Below are 23,656 nucleotides of genomic sequence, written 5' to 3'. Positions count from 1 at the left end.
TGAATTTAAAATGAAACAATCTCATTTGTTAAATGGTCTTTTTCCGAATTTCAAATGAAAAATCTCATTCTCTATTGGAATTTTCTGAATTTCAAATGAAAAATCTCACTTTCAATTGGAATTTTCTGAATTTCAAATAAAAAATCTCGTTTACAATTGAGCTTTTCTGAATTACTGTTGAAAATGGTGTAGATACAAGACTATTCTGAGAAATCGAAATTAATATTGCGACAATACAAATTGAAATTGATAAAATACAAAACGATTTTATTATTTCCCTAAATTAATATTGGGAAATAATAATTTTGTATTGAAATTTATAATATTTTAAATGCATATCCTATTTAAAAAATTTAGAAGAAAAATAATTTCAAATAATTCCATACAAATTTTAAATTTCTCATTATCATATATTAATTTCTCAATTTCAATTTGTAATTTCTTAATATAATGTTGGAATTCTGAATTTCAGTTTGTTTTTTCTCGATGTTAATTTGCATTTCTTAATTTAATTTTATTATTTCGCAATAATAATTTGCTTTATTTCGCAATAATAATTTGCTCACTTTAGTAGAAAGGGTATATTGGGTTTGTGCTGATGTTTGTAACGCACAATAATATTGGTCCTATACCCACCTTAAAGTATACCAATCGGCTCAGAATCATTTTCTTTTAGCTATGTCCTCCCGTCCGTCCATGTAAACCTTGTAATCAAACTACAGGTCGCAATTTTGAAGATAAATTTGGTACATGATCTTCTATTGTCCCAGGGACGAAGCCTATTGAAAATGGTTAAGATCGGTGTATTATTTCACCTAGCCCCCATACAACTGAACCCGCCGAATAGGGCTTTTAAGTTCATAATTATGTTTAATATACTCATATCTCGACAAAAAGCTGCAAAAACCAAGTTGTATACAAGACTTGATGACCCTCACGAATTCCATAATAATAGGTTCTCATATGACCCTAGCCCCTAGGCTATCGTAGACGAAGCCTTTTGAAAATGGTTAACATCGGTTCATTATTTCACCTAGCCCCCATACAACTGAACCCCTCAATAGGGCTTGTAATCCTTGTAATCAAACTACAGGTCGCAATTTTGGAGATAATATAATGAAATTTGGCACATGATCTTTTATGTAGTGTTTATAAACCGGTTAACCGAAGAACCGGTTTTTATTGCATATTTCGGTTTTTCACAAACCGGTTTTTTTAAAACATTGGTTTTCGGTTAACCGGGTTATCCGGGTTTTAAGTCTCGGTTAACCGATTTCAAAAAAATCTAATTTTTAGTACAAAATTGTATGTTTTCTTTGATTTTTTATTGTGATTTTTAAAAATTTTGGATAGTTGAGATTGTTAAACAAATGTTAGGAAATGTTAAACATATACTATGCATATAAAATGGAGATTTACAATTTCAGACAATCAGGAAATTAGTAAAAAGTTGGCATTTAAACCAATAAAGAATTAAGTATTTAAACAAATTCCAACCATTATATGAAGAAATTTGTTACTTCTTAAGACGAATAAATAACGTTGATTAAAAAACGCACTTCCTTGTTTACTGCGTGAGTATAATAAAAATCGAGAAGTTTGTCAAACGTTCTCAAAACGGATTTTATTTATCGAAACATAAGGGTAATTGTCGCTGTCCGAGAATTTATGCTGCTGGGGTTTTTCACAAACTGTAATGGCGCTTAGGTTGATTATCAGGAAGTAAGTAATGACACCTGTCAATATTCCTAAGTGTCATTCACAGTAATTTGAACAACCACAGGCGTAGCGAGCGGAGGGTGGTCACAATTAAAGCAGTGGCTCAATGTCTATGTCGAGACAGTCGTCGTCTACTTCCGTTCCCGATGAATCGTCGCGAGCCTGAACACTATTTATACTAGTGTTGGACATAAAATTTTTTATTGATATAGATGCATTATATATTCAAAGGTCAGTTTATTCCTCCTATGGCAACTTCCATATACCTGACGAATCAATAATAACTTCAGATCTGTATAAGTTTGCTTTCTTATGATATATTAATGTACATATTTATACTAAAAAGTGCAAATATCTTATTAAGTAATTCATAATATTTCGCAAAATGAAATTTTTCAACTAAATATTATAATACTTTAAAGATTTCCAAACATTTTGGTTAACCGGTTTAACCGGTTTTTTTGTACTCGGTTAACCGACAAACCGGTTTTTTAGAAATGGTAAATTTTCGGTTAACCGAAAAACCGGATTTTCCAAAAGTCGGGTTTTTATAAACACTACTTTTATGGTACCGTGGATGAAGCCTGTTGAAAATCGGTCCATTATTTCACCTAGCCCCCATACAACTGAACCCGCCGAATAGGGCTTTTAAGTTCATAATTATGTTTAATATACTCATATTTCGACAAAAAGCTGCAAAAACCAAGTTGTATACAAGACTCGATGACCCTCACGAATATATAAGTGCTTAAAGGTAGAAAAAAACGGGTTTTTACCCATAACTCAAGATTTTGGAGGTGTTTGGCAAGTTTTAAAAACATATTCTTGTTCTACTCGGATCGACCTTTCAGAAAAATAGTATTTATTTTTGTCGCATAATGCTATAGAGTAGAATACAGACTGGACAAATGACTCTAAACTCTAACCTAGACTATAGACCAGATTATAGACTATAGTTTAGACTAAACTATAGACTAGTCTATTGACTAGAATATCTACAAGACTATAGACTAGACTAGGCTATAGATTAGACTATAGAATAACCTATAGAGTAGACTATATTATAGACTAGACTATAGACTATAGTGTAGACTAGACTACATGATAGACTTGACTATAGACAACACTATTGACTCGACTACTATAGACTAGAGTATAGACTAGACTATACACTACAGTATAGACTAGATTATAGATTATACTATAGACTACACTATAGACTAGACTATATACTACACTATAGAATAGACTATAGACTACACTATAAACTTGACTATAGACTAGATTATAGACCAGACTATAGACTAGATCATAGACCAGACTAAACTATATACTAGAGTCTAGACTATAGACCATAGATTAGACTATTATTTACCAGACTATAGACTAGACAATATACTAGACTATAGACCAGACAATATACTGGACTATAGACTAGACTATGGACTAGACTGTAGACTAGAAAAAAAGAATAGACTATACACTAGAATAAAGACTAGACTATTGACCAGAATACAGACTCGACTATTGGCTGTAGACTCTAGACTAGACGGGATTATAGACTAGACTAGACTATAGACTAGACTATAGACTAGACTATAGACTAGATTATAGACTAGACTATAGACTAGACTATAGTTTATAGTCTAGTCGTTTCTTTTGTTTATATACCAAAAATGTACTGTGAGCGTCAAAATAAAGTGTACAAAATATTTTGTTATAATAAATCGTCTATGTTATGCATTGGATAAAAAATTGAATTATAAATTTTTGTTTTTTTTTTTTTTTGTCTTATTACATTGTTATTTACTTAATTCTGAAACAACCACAAAATTTTTTGCAATAGGTTAAGTAATTAATCAAAAATAATATGTAGTCCATATTTTACGCGTCAAAATAAAGTGTATAAATTACTTCTGCGGAATTTTAACGATGTCGTACTGTAAAAAGTTCCGTTGTATTTGGTTGTTTACGTTTTTTGTATTCTATTGAAATGTTGTTAAGTAAAAAATTTTTGTGAAAAGTAAATTTTTAAAAATGGGTAAACAAACTTCCAATGATGTTAGAGAACTTGTATTAAAACTTCGCGATGAAGGTAAAACTTTTCGTGAAATTGGCACTATTATCAACAGAAGTCATAATACTATGAAAATATACTTGACAAATACAAAAATTTCGGAAAAATAGAAAATCTCCCAGGAGCAGGCCGACCAAAACGTTTGAATGAGGCTGAAGTAAGGTCTATAGTGCGTGATGTGAAGAAAAATCCATTTAAAAGTGCTGTTAAAATATCAGAGGATGTTGTAGCAACAACAGGTACTAGCGTAAGTGCCAGTACAATACGACGAACATTACATGCAAATGGGTTACATGGTCGATTCCCACGAAAAAAGCCGCTAATATCTACTGTTAATCAGAAAAAACGTTTCGAATACGCAAAAAAATACGAAAACAAAGACGTTTCTTTCTGGAATAATGTCCTTTTTAGCGACGAAAGTAAGTTCGAGGTATTCGGCCAGAAAAAACCCGTAAAAGTATGGAGAACTAAAAATAATGAGTATGCCGAACAAAATTTAGTATCCACGGTTAAGAACGGAGGGGGTTCGGTGATGGTGTGGGGATGTATGGCGGTAAGTGGAGTTGGAAGTTTGGTATTTATTGAAAGTACTATGAATAAAACTGATTATCTGAATATTTTGAGAAACAATTTGCCAACCAGTGTAGAGAAATTGGGGTTGCAAGGCTCTTGGATTTTCCAGCAAGACAATGATCCCAAGCATACCGCAAATATAGTGAAAGAATGGCTACTCTACCGCACTCCTAAAGTACTGGATTATCCTCCCCAATCACCGGACTTAAATCCAATAGAGCATTTGTGGGAGCATCTAGACCGCCAGATTCGAAAAAGGACAATTAGTAATAAGGATATGCTAAAATCCGTTATAATGGAAGAGTGGCAGAAAATTTCATCTGATGTAACAAAAAAACTTGTAGAATCATTGCCTCGAAGACTGAGTGCAGTTATTAAATCAAAAGGAAAAGCAACAAAATACTGAATCTCCTTTATTTTTATGGAAACAAAATGTTGTACACTTTTTTTGACGCCAAAAAAATGGATTATATTTTATTTTTGTTTTATAAGTAAATAAAATAAAGTTTTTTACTTAGTTAGTCTATATATTATTTTTTAGAACTAAGAAGAGAATATAACATTGAGTCATAAAAACTTAAAATAGTTAATATAGTCGTATATTTAAAGACTGAAATAAGAACTTTATTAAAACAAATGCTTTTGTACACTTTATTTTGACGCTCACAGTATATTCATATATCCAATTTCGTTCAAAATCATGGTAAATGCAGACTTATTAAGGCGATACTGTGCTATGAAACTAAATAGTATACAAATTATATAAATTCAAAGTTTTATTTCGTATTTAATACATACGCTTGTTCAGGAATATACATTGGATTGGATGAATCTCTAAGTATTCGTTTTTAATGCGTTACATTTTAGCTTAGAGCTTTTTTGAAACTATTACACTTAACAAGAAAGCAGCTTGAATTTTTAGTTCATGATTTATTTTATTTTCTTTTTAACTTGTGGCACAAAAAAAGTGTTTTATTATTTCGAAAAAACGCGAATTTCATTACATATTTAAATAAATTTGGCGATTTTCAAATCTTATGCGATTTGATAATCGTGCGATTCTCATCACATGGGAGATAGTTAATTTTTAGAAATTACAAACTGAAATTCAGAAATCAATGTTTATTTTATTTAAGTTTATATGATTGGTATACATTTTGTTATTGTTTTTCAAATAAATCAGATTTTAAACATTAATTGGAATAATTTAGACTTAGTTTAGTGATTAGTCACCCAACTATCTTCCGTACATCATTAAACACAAAAAAATATTATAATTAAAACATAATATAATTTAAATTTCCTTGACAGAAAATCGACTTTATAAATATCACACAAATTCAAATACTTATACGTTTAATTTTGTAAACGAAATGGGAATTATATAAACTCATTTTAGGCCACACAAAATGTTTTGCTAACTCTTCCGAGAGCCTTTTCTGAGCCCCACTTCTAATTAGTTTCGACTTATTTTTGAATCGTTTTTGAGTAATTTTTATGTGTAAGTGTTGCTCTTTCATTACAAACAAAAACAATTACAGAACAATTTTAGATCTTCCAACTACTTGAAATATGACCACGAAATAAGTTTTTAAAACCATCATATTTTAAACACCAGGATGATCAATTTATGATTGCTATACATTTTGTTATTGTTTTTCAAATATTCAGTTTTCAATCATATATCGGGATCATTTTCGAGTAATTTTTTAAGCGGTCAACTTTTTAATCACTTTTAGGTCATCAAAAGGAATCAAAAACAAGTAAGAAGTTATAGTCGGGCGAGGCCGACCATATAATACCCTACACCTGTATACGAATAAATGTAATTCAGTTTTCATAATAAAGCATTTAAGTTGAATTGTACCTTGCCTCAGATATACATAAGCCATTTATTGTTTAATAAAACTGTGGATATTCAAATAAAATTTTGGTGGGGCTTTTTATAGGGGTTAGGGTCAAATGAGGCCCTACAATTATAAAGCTCATCAGGGTCATCAAGGCTAGTATAGAACTTGGTTTTGCAGCTTTTTGTCGAGATACGAGTATATTAAACATAATTATGAACTTAAAAGCCCTATTTGACGGGTTATTAGGTTCAGTTGTATGGGGCCTAGGTGAAATAATGGACCGATGTTAACTATTTTCAATAGGCTTCGTCTACAGTACCATAAAAGATCATGTGCCAAATTTCATTAGATTATCTCCAAAATAGCGACCTGTAGTTTGATTATAAGGTTTACAAGCTCTATTCTGGGGTTCAGTTGTATGGGGCTAAGTGAAATAATGGACCGATGTTAACCATTTTCAATAGGCTTCGTCTACGGTACAATAGAAGATCACGTGCCAAATTTCATTGAATTATCTATTCGGGGGTACAGTTGTATGGCGGCCAGGTGAAATAATGGACCGATCTTAACCATTTTCAATAGGCTTCGTCACATTGGGTACATTTATGTGTGTTTTTGTATAGGATTTTATTTTTGACCATATACATTCAATGGGATTAATGTACGGGGCTAATCGGAGCAGAGTTGCTGGTGAATTTTGAAACATTGTTTCCATTTGGTAGTGACAAGGTACATTGTCACACACTATCACAAAATCCTCCAGACGGTTTCCAATCTGCACCCATCGATTCATTAACTCTGTAATCCATCGTATGGCCTTAACCATTTTAAAACATCCTCTTTTCCTAGGCGGACATTCTGCCCTCTTGAAGTGGGTACTTGGGTAACTGCTTTGACCCTCTTCTCGACCAACCTCTTGTTCGTCTACAAAATAAGTTGAAATTTGTCTCATCGACCCATAAAATTTGTTTTCCATTCTGAATTAAGCCATTTAGGTCCTCTATATATTTAGCTCTATTTTGCTTGTTTACTTCAGAGTTCATGGTGACTGACTCATAAATGCCACACAAATTATTTGAGATTGTTGTTGTTGTTATCCATTTGTGGAATTCTCTCTACACACATATCTTTAACTCCTTCGGAGTATTTGATGGCTTTTTTTCCACCCACCGCAGCAGAAAATTAATCTCGTCGTCGGTTAATATTTTCTTTTTTCTTCCACCGCTCTGAAGAGATTGAAGGCTACCATCCATAACCCATCTATGGGCAGTTTTGTAGGTCACACCTAATGTTGTTACCAGGGACTTCACCAGGTGATGCAGCTTCAACTACCCGTTTTCGATCTTGCAAATTATATTTTTTTATTTCTTTCGCTCTAAAATACAGGTTTCTGTAAATATTGAATTTTATTTACACCGAATCAAATAAGTCTCCGTAGAGAATGTATTTAAAAACATAATTTGTAATTTTTTCTAAAATATTTGTCCGATTTTTATCATAGGTAATAATGTCCTAATAAATTTTCTAATTGTAAAAGTTTTAAATAATACTCTATTTTTTTGTAAATTATTTCTTAAATGAAACACCTCTATAATCAAACTCAAAAAAGTCTCCATACATAAGAAAAACATTAAAAGGATACAGCTCTAAAATATAACGGTGCATTAAAGTAAGGTGTATTCTAATTTCTAATGTTGTCAGGACTGGTTTTAAGTTTTTTCGTTAAATTTTTACTTTATTTACATTTAAAAAAAGTGTAGGAATAATGCCAGTACCAAAAAGCCTATTAAAATCAAAGAATTAACAATTAAAATAAGTAATGAAGGTACATTTTTTGCAAAATGTTCTCAAATTGTATATATGCCACTATCTTCTGTTTGATATATTGTAGAAAAGTACAAAGTAACCGGGAAATTTATAAACGTCTATATATAGAGGCCGCGGAAAATTTATTGATTTTCAGTTGGAGCAAAAATTTGAACGGATATGAGACATGATTCAGAAATTAATGTCATGGAAATAGCCAAGAGTTGTACAAGAAGTGAAAATGTACATGCAACTGCAGGAATTAGACACAATTTTCAGTAAATAATGTAAAGTAACGCTTGGAGTATCCCAAAATTAAACAAACAAAGCGGAATACAATTGGAAAACTATATGTTTTGACAATAAAAGTAATTACAACATTTTCGGATCAGAAAGTTGATGATTTGTATAGAGTGAACAAAATACCGCTTGTGAATTAAAAAAATCATAAAGAAAGCGTAAAACCCCTTGGTGGTAGAGTGATAGTGGGGGTATAATGTCTGTAGAATGTTACGGATATATCATATTCGTAGAAGGACAATGAACAATATAATTAATTAAATATTTTAAAACAGCATTTGGAAGCTAATGCAGTAAAATTAGTAATTTGAGTTGATTTTCAGTTCGTTTATGATAAAAACCCAAACCGCTCATCGAAGATTTGAAGTGAATGGTTACGCGATAATGTAAAAGAAATGTACTTCCTACCCTTCTCTCTCGGTCATAATCAGCGAAAAATAGTTTTTGATATGTTATCCCAAGGACGCTTAAGTTTTAAGCATTATGTTGTACGGAGACTTTTTTGAGTTTGATTATAGGGGTGTTGCATTTTAGAAGTAATTTACAAAAACAGAGTATTATTTAAAATTTTTGTAATTAGAAAATTTATTATTTTTTGTAAATCCGACAAATATTTTAGAAAAAATTACAAATTATGTTTATGTTTATGATTACAAGAAATAATTTTTATAATAGACTAGACTATAGACTTGACTTTAGACTAGACTATAGACTAGACTATAGACTTGACTTTAGACTAGACTATAGACTAGACTATAGACTAGACTATAGACTTGACTTTAGACTAGACTATAGACTAGACTATAGACTTGACTTTAGACTAGACTATAGACTAGACTATAGACTAGACTATAGACTAGACTATAGACTAGACTATAGACTAGACTATAGACTAGACTATAGACTAGACTTTAGACTAGACTATAGACTAGACTATAGACTAGACTATAGACTAGACTATAGACCAGTCTATAGACTAGACTATAGACTAGACTATAGACTAGACTATAGATTAGACTAGACTATAGACTAGACTATAGACTAGACTAGACTATAGACTAGACTAGACTATAGACTAGACTATAGACTAGACTATAGACTAGACTAGACTATAGACTAGACTATAGACTAGACTAGACTAGACTATAGACTAGACTATAGACTAGACTATAGACTAGACTATAGACTAGACTATAGACTAGACTATAGACTAGACTATAGACTAGACTATAGACTAGACTAGACTATAGACTAGACTATAGACTAGACTATAGACTAGACTAGACTATAGACTAGACTAGACTATAGACTAGACTATAGACTGGACTATAGACTAGACTATAGACTGGACTATAGACTAGACTATAGACTAGACTATAAACTAGACTATAGACTAGACTAGGCCGGCTGTCCACCACACTTTCCTATAGAGTTGGGAGTTATTTTACTTCTGTTGGGAGTTATTTCACTTCTGTTGGGAATTATTTCATAGGAGGTTATTTTAGACAAATTAATTCTTTAACTTGGGAATTATTTCATGTTTTTGGGATTTATCTCATTGGGAGCTATTTCGTCTTTTTTTGGACTTAAATTTTGAAAACTCCAGAACTGCCCATTATTGGGAATTATTTCATTTTAAACTTTAGGAGTTATTTCATTTTAAAAGTTAATTTTTGATGAAATTGGGGGTTATTTCATTTGGGAGCTATTTCACTGTACCTGGTTTATAGTCTAGTCTATATTCTAGTCTATAGTCTAGTCTATAGTCTAATCTATAGTCTAGGCTATAGCCTGGTCTATAGTCTAGACTATAGACTAGACTATAGACTAGACTATAGACTAGACTATAGTCTAGACTATAGACTAGACTATAGACCAGACTATAGCCTAGACCATAGACTAGACTATAGCCTAGACTATAGACTAGACTATAGCCTAGATATAGACTAGACTATAGACTAGACGTGTATGCATAGACAGAATAATAAACAAACTACAACAACACAAATAACACCGCGTTACAATTTTGCGTTACAGAACGAAATAATTTAAATAGTGAAATATTTTAATAATAATAAAATTTTCATCCTTTCATATCCTTGAGAATTTCTATTATTTGTTTCTTACATAAATATATGTTGAAACATTATGTATTATTTACCACATAATTAAAATTTGTTTCTATGGCTTTATTAGTTAAGCCGCTAGAAAAAATTATATCATTTTACCTAAATAAAATTAATAATTCCTTGACAAATACGGAAATCAACGTGAGAAAATATTGGACATTACTTTTTGGACTTGAACAAAACCAAATACAACTGAAAGTAGACTTCTTAGAAAAACTGTATACTCAGTTTTAAATTTTCTGATCCCTTTTCCTTTTTAAAGGACTTTAAACTTTTAAGGATACAATATTTTTTATATGTAATCAAATAATTGTATCCCTGTGTTACTGGGCGTGAAATTAAGTAGTACGGTGTCTAAAAATGGAAATATCCTTTTAAAATGTTATGCTTCCATATAAAGGATAAAATTAGTAAATTTATATTTTATTTATTTATTAGTATCATGTGCATATGGTTTCGTTCAGGTCCAATAATTGCTGTCGCACGGTGTAATCATACGGTAAATTTTGTTATTGTATTACTTGTTTATAAAAAAAGCGAAGCAAGAACAACAATTACGAATGAAGCAGTGTGTTGTTATTGGCTAGAAACATGAAATTAACTACATACATATGTAGACCCCGGATTAAGTGAGAACCTATAAAGGGGAACTTTTTGGTACTTTTTCGTTCTACTAAAGGTAATTTTTGAATTTTCTATAATATTGAACCTAGAAACAAGAAATTGAGTATGTAGGGTCATTCCGTATGTAACACCAAAAAATATTCATCTGAGTTCCAACAAAATATATATATTCTGGGTCCTTATTAAATTCTGAGTCGATTTAGCTATGTCCGTCTGTCTGCCTAAAACACGCTCACGTTAAAACTAAGCAAAGGAAGTAAACCAAATTCACCGACAATATTCATTGTTGTCCTAAGCAGTTTGGTATTGAAAACGAGCCAAATCGGTTCACACCGGGAAAAGTTATGAATCAACATTTAAAACAACTCCGAAAAAAATCCGCTTTTTTTGCACATTCTGATGTAATTTTCACGAAAACTATGCAATATAATTCCATGAAAATCATCATACGTTCGTTCCTGCATAAGAGCTTGATTCCTGATGAAAATTGCTAGAAATAACTTAAATGCCCGAAAATAACTTAAACGCACATAACTGATTACTATCCATATAAAATTTGGTACAAGTATTGCTCATATACACAGAAATATTACTGTGAATTTTTTTTCCGATCGGTCCATAATTGGTCATAGCTCCCATACAAGGTCCCCTCCCTAAAATAACTTAAACGCACATAACTGATCACTAAATTAAGATATCTGTATAAAATTTGGTACAAGTATTGCTCTCACATACAGAAATATTACTGTGAAATCGTTGTCCTATCGGTCCATAATTGATCATAGCTCCCATACAAGGTCCCCTCCCGAAAATCACTTAAACGCACATAACTCATTACAAAATGAAAATATCAATATAAAATTTGGTACAAGTATTGCTCATATGCACAGAAATATTACTGTGAAATTTTTTTCCGATCGGTCCTTTGGTCAGTCAATTGGCCATAGCTCCCATACTAGGTCCCCTACAGAAAATCACTTAAATGCACAATATTCATTACCAAATAATGATATAGATACAGAATTTTGCCTTTATATACATAATTGGTCATAGCTCCCATACAAGTTCCTTTTACGAAAATCTCTTAAACGCACATTACTAATTACCAAATAAAGATATTGATACAAAATTTGGCACAAATATTAGTTTGGTATACAAAAATTCTATTTCAAGATTTTTTCACGATCGGTCCATAACACGGATGCGGTCGGTCCCATGCAAGCGTCCCTTCAGAAAATCACTTGAACACACATTAGTTATTACTAAGTTACCATACAGGTACAAAATTTGACTGATATATAGCTTTTATGTACAGAAATTTTGCTTAAAGAATTTCTTACGATTGGTCTATAATTGGTCATATCTCCCATACTAGGTCCTGCCCCTAAAAGCACTTTAACCGTATTTAACAGTTGGCGTTTGTAATGTTCAATAAATCTTGGAATTGTAACAGATATAAGCTGCTATAATCTTGGGGTTTTTCTATTTAAGACATGAGAAAACTTATTTCTACAAATATTTGATCAATTAAAAAAGTATTAATATAAAAGTAGCTGGTGGAGGGTATTTAAGATTCGGCTCAGCCGAATATAACACTCCTGTTCGTTCTACAAAAGGTACTTTTTGAATTTACATTAATATTGAACCTAGAAACAGAGGTCAGAACCTGTGAAAGGGAACTTTTTGGTACTTTTTCGTTCTACCAAAGGTACTTTTAGATTTTTCTATAATATTGAACCTAGAAACATGAAATTTAGAATATAGGGCCCGGATTAGGTAAGAACCTCTAAAAGTGGACTTTTTGGTACTTTTTCGTTCTACAAAAGGTACTTGTTGAATTTTCTATAATATTGAACCTAGAAACATGAAATTTCGCATGTAGGGTCAGGATTAGGTGAGAACCTATAAAAGGGAACTTTTTCGTTGTAAAAATAAGTTACTTTTTCAATAATATTGAACTTACAAACATTAAATTTAGCATGTAGGGACCAGATTAGGTGAGAGCCTATAAATATTGAATCTAGATAGATGAAATTTAGCATGTACGGCCCGGACTAGATGAGAACCTCTAAAAGCGGACTTTTTGGTACTTTTGAATTTGAATTTTCTATAATATTGAACCTAGAAATATGAAATTTAGCATGTAGGGTCAGGATTAGGTGAGAACCTATAAAAGAGATCTTTTTCGTTCTAAAAAGAAGGTACTTTTTCTATAATATTGAACTTACAAACATTAAATTTAGCATGTAGGGACCAGATTAGGCTATAGAGTAGACTATAGACTAGACTATAGACTACACTATAGACAAGACTATAGACTAGAATATAGACTAGACTATAGACTAGACTATAGACTAGACTATAGACTAGACTATAGACTAGACTATAGACTAGACTATAGACTAGACTATAGACTAGACTATAGACTAGACTATAGACTAGACTATAGACTAGACTATAGACTAGACTATAGACTAGACTATAGACTAGACTATAGACTAGTCTATAGACTAGATTATAGACTAGACTATAGACTAGACTATAGACTAGACTATAGACTAGACTATAGACTAGACTATAGACTAGACTATAGACTAGAGAATACTATAGACTAGAGAATACTATAGACTAGAGAATACTATAGACTAGAGAATACCATAGACTAGACTATAGACTAGACTATAGACTAGACTATTGATTAGACTATAGACTAGACTATAGACTACACTATAGACTAAACTATAGACTAGACTATAGACAGACTATAGACTAGACTATAGACTAGACTATAGACTAGACTATAGACTAGACTATAGACTAGACTATATACTAGACTATAGACTAGACTATAGACTAGACTATAGACTAGACTATAGACTAGACCATAGACTAGACTATAGACGAGACTATAGACTAGACTATAGACTAAACTATAGTCTAGACTTAGACTAGGCTATAGACCAGACTGTAGACTAGACTATAGACTAGACTATAGACTAGACTATAGACTAGACTATAGACTAGACTATAGACTAGTATAGACTAGACTATAGACTAGACTATAGACTAGACTATAGACTAGACTATAGACTAGACTATAGACTAGACTATAGACTAGACTATAGACTAGACTATAGACTAGACTATAGACTAGACTATAGACTAGACTATAGACTAGACTATAGACTAGACTATAGACTAGACTATAGACTAGACTATAGACTAGACTATAGACTAGACTATAGACTAGACTATAGACTAGACTATAGACTAGACTATAGACTAGACAATAGACTAGACTATAGACTAGACTATAGACTAGACTAGACTAGACTAGACTAGACTAGACTAGACTAGACTAGACTAGACTATAGACTATAGACTAGACTAGACTAGACTATAGACTAGACTAGACTATAGACTAGACTATAGACTAGACTAGACTATAGACTAGACTATAGACTAGACTAGACTATATACTAGACTATAAACTAGACTATAGACTAGACTATAGACTAGACTATAGACTAGACTATAGACTAGACTATAGACTTGACTATAGACTAGACTATAGACTAGACTATAGACTAGACTATAGACTAGACTATAGACTAGACTATAGACTTGACTATAGACTAGACTATAGACTAGACTATAGACTAGACTATAGACTAGACTATAGACTAGACTATAGACTAGACTATAGACTAGACTATAGACTAGACTATAGACTAGACTAGAGAATAGAATAGACTAGACTATAGGCTAGACTAGACTATAGACTAGACTATAGACTAGACTATAGACTAGCCTATAGACTAGACTATAGACTAGACTATAGACTAGACTATAGACTAGCCTATAGATAGACTAGACTAGACTATAGACTAGACTATAGACTAGACTATAGACTAGACTATAGACTAGACTATAGACTAGACTATAGACTAGACTATAGACTAGACTATAGACTAGACTATAGACTAGACTATAGACTAGACTATAGACTAGACTAGAGAATAGAATAGACTAGACTATAGGCTAGACTAGACTATAGACTAGACTATAGACTAGCCTATAGACTAGACTATAGACTAGACTATAGACTAGACTATAGACTAGACTATAGACTAGACTATAGACTAGACTATAGACTAGACTATAGACTAGACTATAGACTAGACTATAGACTAGACTATAGACTAGACTATAGACTAGACTATAGACTAGACTATAGACTAGACTATAGACTAGACTATAGACTAGACTATAGACTAGACTATAGACTAGACTATAGACTAGACTATAGACTAGACTATAGACTAGACTATAGACTAGACTATAGACTAGACTATAGACTAGACTATAGACTAGACTATAGACTAGACTATAGACTAGACTATAGACTAGACTATAGACTAGACTATAGACTAGACTATAGACTAGACTATAGACTAGACTATAGACTAGACTATAGACTAGACTATAGACTAGACTACAGACTAGACTAGAGACTAGACTAGACTATAGGCTAGACTAGACTATAGGCTAGACTAGACTATATAGACTAGACTATAGACTAGCCTATAGACTAGACTATAGACTAGACTATAGACTAGCCTATAGACTAGACTATAGACTAGACTATAGGCTAGACTAGACTATATAGACTAGACTATAGACTAGCCTATAGACTAGACTATAGACTAGACTATAGACTAGCCTATAGACTAGACTATAGACTAGACTATAGACTAGACTATAGACTAGACTATAGACTAGACTATAGACTAGACTATAGACTAGACTATAGACTAGACTATAGACTAGACTATAGACTAGACTATAGACTAGACTATAGACTAGACTATAGACTAGACTATAGACTAGACTATAGACTAGACTATAGACTAGACTAGAGAATAGAATAGACTAGACTATAGGCTAGACTAGACTATAGACTAGACTATAGACTAGACTATAGACTAGCCTATAGACTAGACTATAGACTAGACTATAGACTAGACTATAGACTAGACTATAGACTAGACTAGACTATAGACTAGACTATAGACTAGACTATAGACTAGACTATAGACTAGACTATAGACTAGACTATAGACTAGACTATAGACTAGACTATAGACTAGACTAGACTATAGACTAGACTATAGACTAGACTATAGACTAGACTATAGACTAGACTATAGACTAGACTATAGACTAGACTATAGACTAGACTATAGACTAGACTATAGACTAGACTATAGACTAGACTATAGACTAGACTATAGACTAGACTATAGACTAGACTATAGACTAGACTATAGACTAGACTATAGACTAGACTATAGACTAGACTATAGACTAGACTATAGACTAGACTATAGACTAGACTATAGACTAGACTATAGACTAGACTATAGACTAGACTATAGACTAGACTATAGACTAGACTATAGACTAGACTAGACTATAGGCTAGACTAGACTATAGGCTAGACTAGACTATAGGCTAGACTAGACTATAGGCTAGACTAGACTATAGGCTAGACTAGACTATAGACTAGACTATACTAGACTATAGACTAGACTATAGACTAGACTATAGACTAGACTATAGACTAGACTGTAGACTAGACTATAGACTAGACTATAGACTAGACTATAGATTAGACTATAGACTAGACTATAGACTAGACTATAGACTAGGACACGTCATCAATGTATACTGGACAGATTGTAAGGTTATACACATTCATCGGACGTGCCTTATCACATACCAGACACAGAATATGTCGGAAACTTTGAAACGCTAATCCCAGATAGAATGTCTTGGTCAAGCGGAACATTGGAGCAAATACTAGTAGGAATCCGTTGCTACACGGATGGCTCTAAATTAGGGGACAAAGTGGGTCTGGCGTTCTATATTGAAGACCCAGAAATATACCGCCGTTTACCTAATCATAACACAAGCTTCCAGGCAGAAGTACGAGCAATAACAGAATGTCTAAATTGTAATTGAATGTAGAGCATGTGGAGAGGACAGTGAAACTCTGGAGCACTTTCTTTGCCACTGTCAGGCATTCGTCGAAGTTAGATCCAAGTGTCTTGGAAGTGATGTTATTCCGGATATAAAATTCTTAACCAACACTGATTGGAAGATTCATAGGAATTACGTCCAAGAAACTGAGTTTCTGAACATGGAAAAATAATACATTCAGTGAACATTTTTTTTCATGAATTGGAGCGCACAAAAGGCCCGATAGTGGCCTAGGTGTATTTCTTCGGATTTGATGTAGTATACATCCTCCTATCAACCTAACCTAACCTATAGACTAGACTATAGACTGGACTATAGACTGGACTATAGACTAGACTATACTATATACTAGACTATAGACTAGACTATAAACTAGACTAAAGACTAGACTATAGACTAGACTATAGACTAGACTATAGACCAGACTATAGACTAGACTATAGACTAGACTATAGACTAGACTAGACTAGACTATAGACTACTATAGACTAGACTATAGACTAGACTATAGACTAGACTATAGACTAGACTATAGACTAGACTATAGACTAGACTATAGACTAGACTATAGACTAGACTATAGACTAGACTATAGACTAGACTATAGACTAGACTATAGACTAGACTATAGACTAGACTATAGACTAGACTATAGACTAGACTATAGACTAGACTATAGACTAGACTATAGACTAGACTATAGACTAGACTATAGACTAGACTATAGACTAGACTATAGACTAGACTATAGACTAGACTATAGACTAGACTAGACTAGACTAGACTAGACTATAGACTAGACTATAGACTAGACTATAGACTAGACTATAGACTAGACTATAGACTAGACTATAGACTAGACTATAGACTAGACTATAGACTAGACTATAGACTAGACTATAGACTAGACTATAGACTAGACTATAGACTAGACTATAGACTAGACTATAGACTAGACTATAGACTAGACTATAGACTAGACTATAGACTAGACTAGACTAGACTATAGACTAGACTATAGACTAGACTATAGACTAGACTATAGACTAGACTATAGACTAGACTATAGACTAGATTATAGACTAGACTAGACTAGACTAGACTATAGACTAGACTATAGACTAGACTATAGACTAGACTATAGACTAGACTATAGACTAGACTATAGACTAGACTATAGACTAGATTATAGACTAGATTATAGACTAGACTATAGACTAAACTATAGACTAAACTATAGACTAAACTATAGACTAAACTATAGACTAAACTATAGACTAAACTATAGACTATACTATAGACTACACTATAGACTAGACTATAGACTACACTATAGAGTTGACAGTATACTAGACTATAGATCAGTCTATAGGCTAGACTATAGACTACAATATAGACTAGGCTATAGTCTATATTGTAGACTAGACTACACTATAGGCTAGACTATAGACTACATTATAGATTCGACTATAGGCTAGACTATTGACTAGACTATAGATTAGATTAGTCTAGACTTTAGACTAGAATATAAACTAGGCTAAAGACTAGACTATAGACTAGACTATATTATTATGGTTTTTTAGTTCTGAATACTCGTGGTAGTTTTCCCGTTTTTCCTACCGAGCGCGTCCCCGGGTGGCGGATAGGGGGTGGTGATGGACCATCTGTCCTCCCCCAGTTTGAGGGAGGGCAGATTGTCCACCACCTGGGAATATTATATTCCCCTCGGAATAAAAACTTGAAAAAAACAACATGGGGGTTAAAGAGAAGGATGTACTCGGAGAAAGCTCTAAGCTACCTCAGCCTTTAAATATAGGTGAGGGTTCCGACTCTGAATCCTCATAAGATAATAACAACACCATTATAGCAAATCCCAAAAAGGATGAAGCAGGGCAAATGGTGAAACAGGTGAGTGATAGCATAGCTAAACTACCTACTACTAAGAAAAGACTATCTGGAGCACAGAGGAGGAAGCTGAAAAAGATGCTTCAGGAAATCATAGTTAGTCAATCCAACGACGGGGGTAAAAGAGAAGGATGTACTCGGAGAGAGCTCTAAGCTACCTCAGCCTTTAAATATAGGTGAGGGTTCCAACTCTGAATCCTCAGAAGATAATAACAACACCATTATAGCAAATCCCAAAAAGGATTAAGCAGGGCAAATGGTGAAACAGGTGAGTGATAGCATAGCTAAACTACCTATTACTAAGAAAAGACTATCTGGAGCACAGAGGAGGAAACTGAAAAAGATGCTTCAGAAAATCATAGTTAGTCAATCCAACGACACTCCAAATGAAAAAATCGGACTCTCTCACAAGATCTGATGCAAAGAGAATTAGGTCTCCCGAAGAGTTGACAACTGAGAATAAACCTAAGAAGAAAAAGAGCTCCCAGTCTTCTAATACGGTAAGGTAAGGGTATCTCAAAAGAAACCCCGAAAAGCGAGGAAAGATAGGCTTGACAGTGGAAAAGGAAAAGAGCCGCCATCTTGCCAAAAGAAGACACCGGGACGATCTCTGCAGTTTACGATGCCGGTAATCCGACAGGCAAAATTCAAATAGACCAAAAGAGTAAGGTAGATGATCTGGTGAACAACAAGATAGTGGACCACGCAATCGCTTCAAAGGGCCAACAGCCAATAGAGAGCGTGAGCTGCGAATTCAGAATAGGCGTGATGTTGATGAGGTTGGCATCTCACCAATGTGTGAGCACCCTAAAGAACTTGGTGGAAAGTATCCCACTTCTCTGGGACGGCGCTAAGCTGGTACTGGCAAAGAAGATCGAGCTTCCGGTGCTCTTAAAGTCCACTGTCTACATAAAAGGATGGGGCAGTAAACTGGCTAATGAACGTATACTGGAAATTCTTGGTGGTCAAAATGCTGAGCTGGCCGTGGAAAAATGGGACGTCTTTTACAGGAAAGAAGAACCTGAGGGAACTTTATTTGTAATAGGTATCGACCAGAAATCTATGGCTAGTCTTGCCAAGAATAAAGGTAGGGCTTACTTCGCCTCTAAAGCTGTCATATTCAAAATTGGGAAGGTGCCGATTGGAAGGGCTGTTACAACAAGCCTCGAAAAGGATACTAAAATACCTAAGACCACAGCATCAGTAGCAACTACTGATAAAGTTAAGGTGCAAATCCTAAAAGCGAGGAAGATACCACTAACTGCCCTTTCCAAAATTGGGGAGGTGCCGTTTCAAAGGGATGTCAAAACCGGCCCCGATAAGGACACTAAGACGGTACCCAAAGCATCATTAGCAAGTACTGGTAATTTTGAGGAGTCAAATCCTAAAAGCGAGGAGGAAATCACTCACTCGCCAGAAGACAGAACAGTGCTGTCCAAAATTGGGAAAGTGTCGATTAAAAAGACTGCTCTTCCTATGCCTGATAAGGACACCGCAGTGTCATCAATGGTACGCACTGCATCAATAGCCACTTCAGGTTACCCGGAGGAGTCAAATCCAACGTCGGAGCTGATGAAACTGGTCGAAGAGGCAAAATAAGAAGATTGCAATAGGTTGTGATGCCAACTGCCACCATGTAGCTTGGCGTAGTACAAACACCAATCGCAGGGGACAAGTCCTTATGGATTTCCTTAATACTAAAGACTTGATTACATCGAACTTAGGTAATAAAGCTACCTTCGTCAATAGAATCAGAGAAGAAGTATTAGATATAACTATATGTTCAGAAGGCTTATAAACAAAATTCAGGATTGGAGAGTTTCGGACGAGCACTCCTTTTCTAATCATCGGTACATAAGATTCAAAATACTACGGTCGCCACCAAAGCCGATAAAGTTTCGGAATAAGTCTAAAACTAATTGGACAATGTTCGGTTCCTTACTAAAGAACCGTTTATGTCAGAACACTTTTCAATGTCGAAATAAAGAGGACATAGACACCAAAGTAGAAATGCTCACAAGTGCCTTGGTTGAATCGTTCGAGGACAGCTGCCCTCTGCGAGAGCGGAGATCTGCCCAGGAGAAACCCTGGGTAACCGGGGAGATCCGGAACCTTGGTAAGACTCTTCGCAAACTATTTAACCGGGCACGGCGTAAAAAGACCGCAGTATACTGGGATGAGTATCATAGTAAACTTGGTGAATATAAGAAAATTGTTCGTAAAGACAAACGAGACTCCTGGAAACTCATGTCCAACCAGAATCTATGGTCGATGATACGTGCAGGAGGCTGGAGGATATGGAGGAGACAATGAAACTCCTAATCAGTGTTGCCAAAACCTAATTGCGAAAAAGTGCTAGATTGTTTTGAAAAAAATGCTAGAAAGTGCTAAAAATAAAGAAAAAAATGCTAGAAAATATGCTAACAAAAATAAGGTTTTTTATTGTAAAATATTTTTAATTTTTAAAATAATCTACATAAATAATATTTTTAGCTTAGTACGCAAATTGACCAACTCCACTTATTATGGGTCGATTTTAATACAGAACAAAATGTTTATAATAACTAGTTTTAGAGTTTTTTGATTCTTACTTTATCCCAAAAAGAGGATTTTTATATGGCTCCCCTAGAATTTGTCTAAAATAGCTTTATTTTTTTGTATTTTTAACTGCATAAATATTGTTTTTACCTTAATACGCAAACGTACCAAATCCACTTATTATGGGATGATTTTAATACGGAATTAGAAATGCTTATTCAATAATTTTTTTGAATTTTTTAGATCGGAAGTAAACAACGACATTGCAACTAATAATAAAGCCATTAATTCTCGAAACAGTTCTGTCGAAAAATGTTGTGATTAAAAAGTTCCGATGAAATCGTTTCTTTCAATATTTCCATTAATACAAATATTTACATTGGGATACAGTAGAAAAATATCTCGAATTTATTGTAAGACATTTTAATTATAATTGATGGTTTCCAAAAATTGATCTCAATCTCAACAATTTGAATCATAAATCGCTGGAAAAAGATCTAGTTTTGGAAATGTATGTATATTGAATATAAGATTTTAGTTTAGCTTTGTGCCATTTTCCATAGGAAGTGGCCCTTTTAAAATGTAACTTAAGCTCATCAAATACGAACCGATATTTCTACAGATAACCAGTAAACATTAATTTTTATGTTGTACATAATTAATTAATAATTTATTTGTATCCATATTTTTACAGAAGAACAATTAAAATTGGCAAACAAGAATATGTACAAAAAATCCTCAAATGTGCTAAAAAGGTGCCAAAAACATTTGAAAAATGCTAAAAAAGGTGCTAGGTGCTAGATTACATTTTTGGGTGCTAAATGAGTTTTAAAAGTGCTAAATCTAGCACTAAAAGTGCTAAATTGGCAACACTGCTTCTAATGGACTCTCATTTTCCACCCGGTATACCGAATAACATAGATGAACCGATATTGGAGGAAGGGGAGGCTAACACGGAAATTGTAATTACATCTGATATGGTTAAAGGGGCAATCAAGAGCTTCGCTCCCTATAAAGCTGCAGGGCCGGATGGCATTTTCCCGGCACTCTTACAGATGGAGGCGAGACTGGTTTCCGTACATCTGTCTCAGATATTCACTGCATGCTTGAAATTCACATATTCCCCCATTAAATGGCAGGATGCAAGGGTAATATTTATACCTAAACCAGGGAAACCTAGCTATTTGACACCTAAGTCTTATCGACCGATAAGTCTTACGTCCTTCCTACTTAAAACTTTGGAACGGATAGTTGATAGTATGGTGAAAAGCAGTATACCCAACAAAGACCTAAAATTTAAGCAGCATGCTTATGTAAAGGGACGATCGGTGGAAACCGCTTTAAAGGAAGTTATCCACTACATAGGTGCATTCTTTGATAGCAAACTGTATACACTGGCGGTATGCATTGACATCGAAGGCGCCTTCAATAACGTGCACACTGATACTCTTATCCAATCCCTAGACCAGTTTTATGTTGACCGGGTGCTCCATAACTGGATCAACCACATGCTAAGGAACAGATGGATAAGCTGCGAGATGTACGATATAACTATCAGGGTGGAATTTTGTCACCTTTACTCTGGGTTACCACGATTAATAGCCTCCTAAGGACCCTAACTGAGAAATGACTTAGACGATGTCGTAATACTTTTAAAGGGAAAGGATCCAAATTACTTGTGTAGAAGAGCTGAGGTGGCTCTGAATACGGCCTTGAGCTGGGCTCAACCGAGAGGCCTCAATATTAACCCGGCAAAAACGGAAATCTGTCTTTTCAAAAGAAAGACAAAAATTTCTACGTATACTGAACCTTGCTTCCTGGGCAAGAAAATACCAGTGACAGACAAAGTTAAGTACTTAGGTGTAATCCTCGACCGGAAATTAAAATGGAGACACCACATAGAGGATAAGATCAAGAAGACACATCGGTGCTGGGCGATATGTAGGAGAAGTATAGGCATGCAATGGGGTCTTAGTCCTACTATGACAAATTGGCTTTATAAAAGTGTAATTAGGCCAATTCTAGCTTATGCTTCAATAATCTGGTGGACTGCTTTAGACAAAAAGTGCAATATCAAACTACTACAGGGCGTT

The sequence above is a fragment of the Lucilia sericata genome, unplaced genomic scaffold, assembly GCF_015586225.1.
Source record: "Lucilia sericata isolate MDLA Ls3-8-SP2 unplaced genomic scaffold, ASM1558622v1 Contig000187F_arrow, whole genome shotgun sequence".
NCBI classification, from domain to species: domain Eukaryota; kingdom Metazoa; phylum Arthropoda; class Insecta; order Diptera; family Calliphoridae; genus Lucilia; species Lucilia sericata.
This window is presented reverse-complemented; position numbering follows the sequence as displayed.